Below are 11,635 nucleotides of genomic sequence, written 5' to 3'. Positions count from 1 at the left end.
CACTAGTTACTCCCATCTCTAGATCATTTATAAATATGGTAAAAAGCAGCAATCCCAGCACAGACCCTGGGTAATCCCACTATCTACCCTTCTCCATTGAGAATACTGACCATTTAACCCTACTCTCTGTTTTCTTTTAACCAGTTTTTAATCCACAATAGGACACTACCTCCTATCCCATGACTCCAATTTCCTCTGGAGTCTTTCATGAGGTACTTTGTCAAATGCCTTTTGAAAATCCAGATACACAATATTGATCGGCTCACCTTTATCTACATGTTTGTTCAACCCTTCAAAGAAATGTAATAAATTGGTGAGGCAAGATTTCCCTTCACTAAATCCATGTTGGCTTTATCTCATTCTTAACTTTAAGGATCAGATCAACAAAGTTATGAAAGCTTCTTTCTTTGCCCTTCATAGAATTCATTCTCTCCGTTCACTTTTTTCACTACTGGCTATCTGTGCACTGCTGCTTAGTCTGGTTATCACCCATCTTGACTTCTGTAATTCCCTTTATGCTAGTCTTCCTCTTTTTTCTCTTAAAAGAATCCAACTCATTCATTCAACCGCAGTCTGTCTACTTTACCGATCAAAACCTCTTGATCACATCACACCTTTGCTCCGTTCAGAGCATTGGTTACCTTTTTCTGCTCAAATCCAATATAAATTATGGTTTTGATTTTCAAATCACATCTTCCCTCAGCACTAGACTATATAGCTCGGCTTTTCATACCCTATGCACCTTCTAGATACCTTCATTCCTCTGTAGCTCACTCTGGTTGCCCCATCCCTCTGTTTTCCGTCTCAACATCGCTCCACAGTTATCAGTTATGCCGGCCCCCAGCTTTGGAATATACTTCCTGCTTCCCTCCGCGCTGAATCCCTCTATTCAAAGTTTAAAGCAGCTTTTAAAACCCTATCACTTTACAACAGTTTATGGTTCAAATTAGTAGTTTTCTATGTTTACTTTTTTTCTTTCTCTTTCTCTCTTTGTTATGGCAGTTAATTAATTGTAATATACTTGTATTGTAAACCGCATGGATGTCATTTTGGCCCTTTGCGGTATATCAAATCTCTGTAAAAAATAATAAATAAATAAACGTATAAACATTAATTCATGAAGTAAACATTAAAAATTAAGCCCATGCAATACTGATGTGTCATGAGCCGAAAGTATGGGCTAAAGTGACAGTATTTGCTGTAGCTGGCCTGTTGTTTTGCAACAAATTGCACTGTTGCTCTGTGCTGTGAAACTATGTTGGATTTTAGAAGCATTTTTGTTTAAGGGTGCTTTTGGGATGGGCTAAGATGAAATAGATATGGATAATGTCCAGTTCTGCAGTATTTATGCTGCAGATGGTGAGAGGATTCTCTGATTTTTAGAGGCATTTTATTTGTCTTGTCTGGTTTCTATATTCCATACATAGAAGCCAACTCATCAAAAAGATCAGGGGTGCTAAACCCAATAGAAATTACCCCTCCCTAGAATTTGCTCAATATTGGGTGTGCTCAAGATGGCTCCTATGATTCTATGTTCCGAAATTGTATGTCGTCTATTGTTTTGCTTTATTATATACTAGTAAAAAAAAGCCCGTTTCTGAAAGAAATGAAACGGGCACTAGCAAGGTTGTCCTCTAATGGCAAGTATGTTTTTAAGGGAACTGTTAGGAAAGAGTATGTGTGAGAAAGAGTGAGTGAGTGAGTATGTGTGAGAGAGTGAATGAGTATGTGTCAGAGAGTGAGTATGTGTGAGAAAGAGTGAGTGAGTGAGTATGTGTGAGAGAGTGAATGAGTATGTGTCAGAGAGTGAGTATGTGTGAGAGAGAAAGAGTGTGTGATTGAGAGAGAGACAGAATGTGTGTGTCTGTCTGCGTGAGTGAGAGAGTGTATGTAGTGTGTGTCCTGTGTGCACCAATTATGCTCTGTCCCCTGCATTCATCCATATGCAGCAAACGTCCTCTGTGCCCTGCCCCCTTCATCCATCCATGTGCAGCATCTCTCCCCTGCCCCCTCCATCTATCATGGTGCAGCAATACTCCTCTGTCTTTTGCCCTCCCCCCCTTACATGTGCATCAACTCTGAATTCTCCCCTGGCCTCTCCTCCATCCACCCATATCCAGGGCCCCCTCCCTCCATCTCTTTCCCCTCTGAGTTCCAGGCCCCCTCCCTACCTCTCTCTCTGGTCCCGCCCTCATTTCCTGTTTCCGGAAGGGCGGGACCAGAGGCAGAGCTGAGACAAATGCGAAGGCAGTGTGAAACGCCGCTCGCTTTCACTGTGGACGCCGCACCCCAATGTAAGAATTTTTAAAATACAGCCAGCACTTAGGAAGGCGAGGGGCTGCCGGAGGACAGGTCGTGCTTGGAGGGCAGAGAGAGAGAGGGAGGGAGGCGCGGGGGCTGGCAACTATACAGAGTTCTCTCGAGGGCGCGGCAATTATGAACCCTACGAACACTACACGGCTTCACTACCACGCTGCCACGGAGTCATCTTCAGAACTTTGGAGGTGCGAATTATTATATTAGATGTTTCTTTCTATGCCATGTGACACGCATAATTCCCCAAAGTCTAAGATTAAAGGGAATAAAATACGTAGAGCCCCTAACTCACCTGCCTTTCCTGTAGCCTTCCCAGGAAGGAGCATAAACTACACTGAGGAGAAGGGACAGACACAGGTAAGAAGGGGGCTTCAGAGAAGTTTCTGTCAGGAGGAAGAGAGAAATAGGGCATAGTTTCTTGAAACTCAAAGCTCAGAAACCAGGACAGGAATTTGCAGAGGAACCATGGAGAAACCCTGTCCTAGCCCCAGTTTCCCACTGAGAATCAGCTATTATCCTGGAAACTGAAGAAAGGGGTGTGGCTGATGTTCCTCTCTGATTATCATGCAATAAGTGATACCCTCAGAACCATTTCCAGGCTGGAGGCTTTCTTGACCAGTCCTGGTTTTGAATTTACATCCCAAAATAGTGTGGGATTTGTATTACCTAATCTTGCTCATTGAAATCAGTGATGCAAGTCCCATAATACACTATGATGGGGTGGTCAGAAATCTAGGACTGTTCCAAAATCTCCAGCATAGAACTGGGTAACTTGGCATCTCTGCCCATGACCCTTCTTTGGACTATGAGACCACAGGCTATGAGGTGTATATATAATTTATTTTCTTTTGTGAAAGTTATGGCCATTGTTTAAAAAAAACAGTGGGAGGATGGCAAAATTCTTAATATGCCTGAGGGAGATGGTTTCTTCCTGTGCCACTGCCCTTTTATTGGACTCTTGATGTACACCGGGAATGGACAGAAGTAATCAGGAGCCAGCTTCCAGGGGCAGCTGAGCAGCAGCTGTCTAGTGGTTTTTTTTTCTCTTTTTCATGCTTTTTAAGCTAGAACTACTAGCAACAGCAGAAAGGGCAAGAGGTTCCAATCTTAAGCTCAGGAGCTAGCTTGTTGGAACTGCATGGGAACAAGAAATTCTGTTGAGGTCTGGAAGTACCAGGGTGTAAGAGACTGACTGCCCACTATTCAGCTCGTAGTGATATGTGGTGTCAGAGCTGCTCACAGCTATGGGCTGACCCAACCCTGGATATTCAATGCTAGGGCATGCACAGCTCCTGATATTGAATATTTGGGTATCAGTGGTCACCCGGAAGTTAACTGGGCACTGGCCGATATTCAGACTGGCTAATTTTAGCACATAAGTTAGGACAGCCTTTTTGCTGCCTTAACTTTATGTGGTTACTTAGCTGGTTAGGCAATTGAAAACCACCACTAACTGGCTAAGTAAGCACACCACCCATGTTCCACCCCAACCCACTCCTAATCTAACCAGTTAGCAGATGGCTGGTTAGCAGCAATATTCAGCAGCACTAACCAGTTAAGTGCAGCTGAATATCAAATGCCAGGCCCTGAGGGTTTTTTTTCTGCTGCCTTTTTAAACAAGAAGGAACTCTGTTATTTCAAGACTAGACTCCTTGGGGGAGAAAACAGGATGGGCATTTGATCTAAAATCTGAAACCTTCTGTGAGTACCTGGAGTTGTGAACTTTCTATTTTCTTAGGGTTTTTTTTTTCTTAGTTTGTTCGTTTTTTGGGGGGAGGGGTGGGTTTGGGGGGAGTTGTTTATATTTTGTTTTATTTTCAACTGGCTGTTGCTGGAGAGAGAGTAGAAATTTAGCTCACTGCTTGTTTGTAATAAAAGGGCTGGTGCCCTGGGACTGCTATAGAGGAACCATGCAACTGGGACATTTGTGGAAGGTGAACCACACAACCAAGTTCCTACCCACTTGAGATCCCAGTGCAGATCTTCACATGCCCTGTAAAAAGTGGTGCCTTCTGGTAAGGCTACCTGGGGGAAAGACACCTGATAAGAAGTTAAGCAGAAGGGCCACAACTGGATTTTTCTTTCTGCTTTGTGTTTCAAGTGGTCTCAATGGAGGATGAAGCCCCAACAGATGGTGGGTCTCCATCTGTTGCTTCTGGAGAACTTGCTTAAACTAGACCAACAATTACTACAACATGCCATGGAAGCAAGTTGATTACATCAACCCTTATCAGAGCATATATGAAGTATAGGATGCTTGCTGGATCAATGCGGTCACCCCATCATCAGCCAGATGTACTGGATTGATGGTAGGAGTACCACAGGGCTGGGGATTCTGAGCCTGACCAAAATGGAGAGCTCCTTGCCTGGAGGGAAGCATGTCTGCCTATCTTACCTTAAATGCAGAGGAGGCAGCTGATTATGAGGCCTTTAAAGACCTATAAGGGACTGCTTAAGACTTCTTGCTAGACCTTTCAGATGAAGAAATTAAGGCCCCAAGAAAGACCTAGAGCTTTGGGCCAGAGAACAAGACACTTAGCAAATAAAAGGCTGGAGCTATAGAACAAATCCCCAAATGAGCTAGTACTGGAAATAGTTCTAGAACAATACTTATACACAATACAAAGAGTAGCCATAATAAAGCAGGCCATTACCCTTTTAGAATATTATAGCACAGGCTGCTGGTGGGGGGGGGGGGGGGGGGGGGGGGGGGGGGGGAGGGAGCTGTTCCCAAGGAGTGATCACCCTGGAAACACTGCATAGGCCAATGTAAAAAAAAAAAAAAAACAGCCATAAGGGTTTACAAGGCAGTACTACTATCTGAAAACCATTCACTGCTAGATATGGGGTAGAGTGCAGGAGTAGCCTAATGGTTACAGCAGTGGGCTGACAACCTGGGGAACTGGGTTTGATTCCTACTGCACCTCCTTCTGACTCTGAGCAAGTCACTTAACTCTCCATTGCTTCAGGATATCGTGGGAAAAATTACCAAGTCGCAAACAGTGACCGATGCACAAAGGGGATCGCATGCAAATGAGATGCATGGATCCCCCTTTGTACATCAGTCACTGTTTGCAACTTGAAGCTGTCAAATGCATTTCACAGCTTGCAGAAAATCCCTGGTGGTCCAGTGGACCACCACCTGTCCTTCCCCCAGTGCACCCACGCCTCCCGACCCTGCCAGCATCCCGAACCCCCAGCAAAAAAAGCCGCTGGTGGTCCAGTGGACCCCAACCCCTCACACCCCCACCTGGATCCCCCATGCAAAAAATGCCTTGTGGTCCAGTGGACCCCAACCCTCCTCAAGCAAATATCTCCCTGGTGATCTAGTGACCTGACCCCTTCCCTCCCCCTCCCATCCTTGTACCTTAAAACATTGGAGACAGAAGAGCAGGAGCAACACCTCCTACCTCCTGCCTCTGGGCTTGCCCTTTCCAAAATGGCAGTGCCCAGACCCTACCTAGTGCATTATGGGATGTACTGGGTGGGACTAAGCACCATAAAATGAACCTCCTGCCTCCTACGTAAAGGTATATGGGAGAGTTGGGGGGGGGGGGTTAGAATAAATTCTGCTAGAACACCAGAGCTTTTTAGTGGCTAATGGGGGGGCTCAGCCGGGCTTTGATTGTACCACAGAAAGGCAGTATATCAAATGTCATTATCCCTTAAATATCATATGAAGGCGAAGCTATACAGAGGTCCACAGGGCTTTTGGCAAATCAAACTCAATCTACTGAGGGATATCGTGATTTGCATCCATGACTATGCAGTAAAGGAACTGATTACAACCAAGATGTGGTCTTTGAAAGTTTTTGAATAGAAAGGCAACCAGATTGCTCTTTACACTGATCTGTCTCCCACTATGCTACAGAAGCAGAGAGATCAAAAAGTGGTGACAACCAAGCTTCAGAAGGAAAACATACTGTACTGCTAGGCACTGTTTGGACTAGCATGTTCACAAGCAAAGTCTGGTCCTCAGAGGAGGCATCACATGCTCTAATGAAAGCAGGAGCTGCTGGACTTGAGCTGCCTAAAGTGGGTAATGCACTTGCAGGTCTAAGAAAGCAGCAAAAAGTCCCAAAGTCTTGATGAAGAACCAGGAGACATTCTGGCTGCAGTGAGGACTCAGTAGGAAGCAGAAATAGCTGAGCTGAAGAAAGGAATGAGAGAAGATAGATAACTGGGGGAGCTGGACTTGCTTTGCCTTTTGGGGATATGGGGATATAGGGCTAGTTGTAAAGAATGGATGAGTTTGGAGGAACAGGTGGGAGAAACTGGATAATAAGGAAAGGTGTGATTAAATGAGATGCATGGATCCCCCTTTGTACCAAGCACACTATTCTATAAAGGGTGCACGCCCTTTATAGATGCGCTTATTGCCGATCCCTGCACCTAACCTTAGGAACCAGACCCACGCCTCCAGAAACCTGATATAAATGCTGGCGCCCAAGTTAGGCGCGCTGAAGCCGTATTCTATAACTGTGCGTGCAACTTTCCGGAACACCCCTGACAACCCCCATGGTCATGTCTATGCTAGCAGAGTTGGGCGCCATGCCTTATAAAATAAGCGCGTTAGCAGATTTGAATGAAATACAGTCAATAATTGGTAGTTAAGGGCTTGCTACTCAATTTGTACGAGCATCTTGGGTGCTATATATAGAATATGAGGGTGTCACACTGCTGCATTACCCATTAGCACACAATAATTCATCTATTGTAAGCTCTTTGAGCAGGGACTGTCCTTCTATGTTTGAATTGTACAGCGCTGCGTAACCCTAGTAGCGCTTTAGAAATGGTTGTTGTTGTTGTTATCCTGTTTCCCACAGTGGCCAGTCCACTAGAATTCCTGTACCTTTACAATTCCCAAAATTAGCAAGATTCCAGGTTACTTAACTGCAGGGATCAGCAGTGAGTTTCCGCAAGAATCTGTTCAAACCTTTTTCTAAACCTAGTTACATTAACTCCTTTTACTACTTGCTCCAGTAATGACTTCCAGTGACCATCTCTGCCACTATTTGGGTTTCTAATCTAATCTAATATAGAATACCACCTAGTGATCTGCTCTTTTGTTTGCTTCCATACTTAAGTCACATCCTCGTACTGCAACACGTCCTTTTATGAACCTCAATCATATGGAAAAGAATCATTTTAGCTGACCAGTAATTTGAAGTTTATTGCCGTAGGGTCCTTCCCCCATTTCTCTAGAACCTTCAAGACATTTTATCCCAAAATGTATTTACATAAAGAATTTTTTAAAAACCCCATAAAGTTATATCTGCAGCCAATTCCTGATAAAAATCAGTGGAACAGATACCAGCTTCAGAAGAGAAATCAGCCATTTCCCCAGGTACAAAAAAAACAAAACCCTTAGATTGTGAGCCCTCTAGGGACAGAGAAAGTACCTGAATATAATGTGTACAGCGCTGTGTACATCTAGTAACGCTATAGAAATGATTAGTAGTAGTAGTACACACTGTACTGTAATGATGGGCTACATCTTTCTGTGACGGGAAAAAGGATCCTTTGGGAGAAATTCAGACAGTATATTCTAGACATTTAAACTAGAAGGCAGGGGTGACAAAAGGAAACAAGGAAATTCAGAAAGTCACCCCCCAGAATAAACATGATGGCAGAAGAAAGGTAATCTAAAGATAAAAAACCACCTAAACTCACTATGCAAATGGAAAGCAATGAGCACAAACGCTCGTACTCTAGGTAAAAAGGTTCAAGACTTGCAAGCCCTGATGTTTGAAGAAAACTTGGATATTGTTGCTATTAAGGAGACATGGTTCAATTATTCCCATCAATGGGATGTGACTATACTGGGCTATAATCTTTTTAGGAAGAATAGAGAGGGCCGAAGGGGTGGAGGAGTGCCGCTGTATGTGAGAGACAATATCTGAGTGGCTGAAATGCGGGGGACCAGGGGAGAGGAAGAAGCTTTATGGATCAACCTGGAAAGAAAAGATAGAACCTGTATCCACACAGGGGTTATCTACAGATCTCCAGCACAAATGGAGAAGTACATAAGTATTGCCATACTGGGAAAGACCAAAGGTCCATCAAGCCCAGCATCCTGTTTCCAACAGTGGCTAATCCAGGTCACAAATACCTGGCAAACAAGGATCTGATAGAAGATATTTAAAAGATTGGTATGAAAGGGGAGGTACTACTGTTGGGAGATTTCAACTTGTCTGATGTGGATCGGCATGTCCTGTCTGCAGAATCGGAAAGAAGTAGGAAGATTGTGGATGCCTGTCAAAGTGCCTTGCTCAGACAAATGGTGACAGAACCCACGAGGGAAGGGTCAATGCTGGATCTAGTGCTCACGAATGGAGGAAGTATTTCCAATATCCGGGTGGGTGCCCACCTATGTAATAGTGATCATCACACCGAATGGTTTGATATAAGGAAGAAGGAGGAGTGTGGACGCACAAAACTCAAAGTACTGGATTTCAGATGTACTGATTTTGATAAAATTGGGGAATACATGAAAAAGGAGCTGTTGGAGTGGGAAGGCATAGGAGAAGTGGAAAATCATTGGTCAAAGCTAAAGGCTGCTATAAATATGGCAACTGATCTTTAGGCGACAAAAGTAATCTGTCACGGTCTCAGGCTCTCGGACACTAGAACAACATGAGCCCTTGGGCTACTGTCGAAGAGTGGCAGCAGCAGACAAAATCCCCCAACCAGGACTGGACAAAGAAGCAAGGATGGAGCTGGAATCTGGAACGGACTTAGCTTGGCTGGACTGAAACCAAATGCTGGAATGGACTTGGCTTGGCTGGACTGGAACCAAATGCTGGAATGCTCATATCCAGCAAATACCCAAGACCTGTTGCTTCTTTCTCTATAACATCAGCAAAATTAGCCCTTTCCTCTCTGAGCACACCACCCGAACTCTCGTCCACTCTCTCATTACCTCTTGCCTTGACTACTGCAACCTACTCCTCATTGGCCTCCCACTTAGCCATCTATCCCCCCTTCAATCCGTTCAGAACTCTGCTGCACTTTTATATTAGGCTAATACCCTTAATACTGTAGCAAGTTTTAAATTATTGAAAAACTCAAAAAACACTAAGATGGAGTCAGCAGTCCAGCAGCGAGAGGGGTGCTATCCAGTCTTTTGCATTGAGTGTCACATGTATGATTATCTCCCAGTTGGTGAGATGTCATATGTTTGCGCCCGATGCAAAGAGCTCCTAGCTCTTAGAGAATGTGTCCGTTCTCTTGAGGCTAGAGTAGCAGAGCTGAGGGAGACAGAGAGACAGAGAGGTACATAGAGGAGACCTACAGGGATGTTGTAGAGAAGTCCCACCTCCAGTCTAGTAGCCTTTGTGCTACCTTGGAGGAGGGAGGTCTCCTAGAAGGAGAGCATCACCCTGGTGAAGTAGGAAGTACTCCTGTAGCCAGGACCTGCCCACCAGGGGATGTACTATCCTCTCGCACCGAGGATATGTCTCCAAGTGCTGCCCGGGAGGGAAAGGTTAGGACAGCTGTTGTAGTTGGTGATTCGATCATTAGGCATATAGATAGGTGGGTGGCTGGTAGACGTGAGGATCGCCTGGTGACTTGCCTGCCTGGTGCGAAGGAGGCGGACCTCACACGTCACCTAGATAGGATTCTAGATAGTGCTGGGGAGGAGTCCGCTGTCTTGGTACATGTGGGTACCAATGACATAGGAAAATGTGGGAGAGAGGTTCTGGAAGCCAAATTTAGGCTCTTAGGTAGAAAGATGAAATCTAGATCCTCTAGGGTAGCATTTTCTGAAATGCTACCTGTTCCATGCACAGGGCCCAAGAGACAGGCAGAGCTCCGGAGTCTCAATGCGTGGATGAGACGATGGTGCAGGGAGGAGGGTTTTAGATTTGTTAGGAACTGGGCAACATTCTGGGGAAGGGGGAGCCTATTCCGAAAGGATGGGCTCCACCTTAACCAGGGTGGGACCAGGTTGCTGGCGTCGGCATTTAAAAAGGAGATAGAGCAGCTTTTAAACTAGAAATTGGGGGAAGGCCGACAGTCGCTCAAAAGCGCATGGTTCGGGAAAAGGTATCTTGCAAAGATACCTCACAAACAGGGAAGATAGGGTTTCTGGATAGTGAGGTTGCACAACAGATCGTGGTAGGCCAGGTGCCCTTAAATACAACTAAAGATCAGACAAAAGATGGCAAATCAATAGTGTCAGGTACTAAGCATCATGCAAATAGGAACAACAAACATACTCTGAAATGTCTATATGCAAATGCTAGGAGTCTAAGAAATAAGATGGGAGAGTTGGAATATATTGCACTAAATGATAAATTGGATATAATAGGCATTACTGAGACTTGGTGGAAGGAGGATAACCAGTGGGACACTGTCATACCGGGGTACAAAGTATATCGTAGTGATAGGGTGGACCGAACTGGTGGAGGGGTAGCATTGTATATTAATGAGAGCCTTGACTCAGATAGATTACAAATTCAGCAGGACACAGGTCACACCTTTGAATCATTGTGGGTTGAAATTCCATGTATAATAGGGAAAAAAACGGTGATAGGAATGTACTACCGTCCGCCTCGCCAGGATGAGCAGGTAGACGCAGAAATGATAAAAGAAATCAGAGACGCGAACAAAATGGGCAATGTGATAATAATGGGTGACTTCAATTATCCAAATATAGACTGGGTAAATGTAACATCGGGACATGCTACAGAGGTACAATTCCTTGATGAAATCAAGGACAGCTTTATGGAGCAGCTGGTGCAGGAGCCGACGAGAGAAGGAAAAATTCTAGACTTGGTCCTTAGTGGAGCGCATGATCTGGTGAGGGGCGTTATAGTACTGGGACCGCTTGATAACAGTGATCATAATATGATCAATTTTGATATCAACCTTGAAGTAACTATACACAGGAAGTCAAATATGTTAGCATTTAACTTTAAAAAAGGAGACTATGATAAAATGAGAAGAACGGTAAAAAAAAAACTTAGGGGGGCAACTGAGAGAGTAAAAACTGTACAACAGGCGTGGACGCTGTTCAAAAATACCATCCTGGAGGCCCAGGCCATACATATTCCGTGAATTAGAAAAGAAAGACGGAAGTCCAAAAGACAGCCGGCCTGGTTGAAAAGTGAGGTGAAGGAAGCTATTAGGGCTAAAAGAAACGCCTTCAGAAAATGGAAGAAGGAACCGTCTGAAAATAACAAGAAGCAGCATAAGGAGTGTCAATGCAAATGCAAGGCGCAGATAAAGAAGGCTAAGAGGGATTACGAACAAAAGATAGCATTAGAGGCAAAAAAACATAGTAAATTTTTTTTCGGTATATTAAAAGCAGGAA

General features: G+C 44.4%; 1 long non-coding RNA gene across 1 annotated transcript; it reads left to right on the top strand.

Moving 5' to 3' along the window:
* The first annotated feature begins 1,021 nt into the window (after positions 1 to 1,021).
* On the top strand, positions 1,022 to 7,776 carry LOC115475755. The gene is made up of 3 exons (XR_003943092.1): positions 1,022 to 1,101; positions 1,830 to 1,834; positions 7,765 to 7,776. It is a non-coding gene; the product is annotated as an uncharacterized LOC115475755 (long non-coding RNA).
* Positions 7,777 to 11,635: the final 3,859 nt, after the last annotated feature.

Source organism: Microcaecilia unicolor, chromosome 8 (genome assembly GCF_901765095.1).
Source record: "Microcaecilia unicolor chromosome 8, aMicUni1.1, whole genome shotgun sequence".
In the NCBI taxonomy this organism is placed as follows: Eukaryota; Metazoa; Chordata; class Amphibia; order Gymnophiona; family Siphonopidae; genus Microcaecilia; species Microcaecilia unicolor.
Note: the sequence above shows the minus strand (reverse complement) of the source record. Positions and strands in the feature narration are given on the sequence as shown.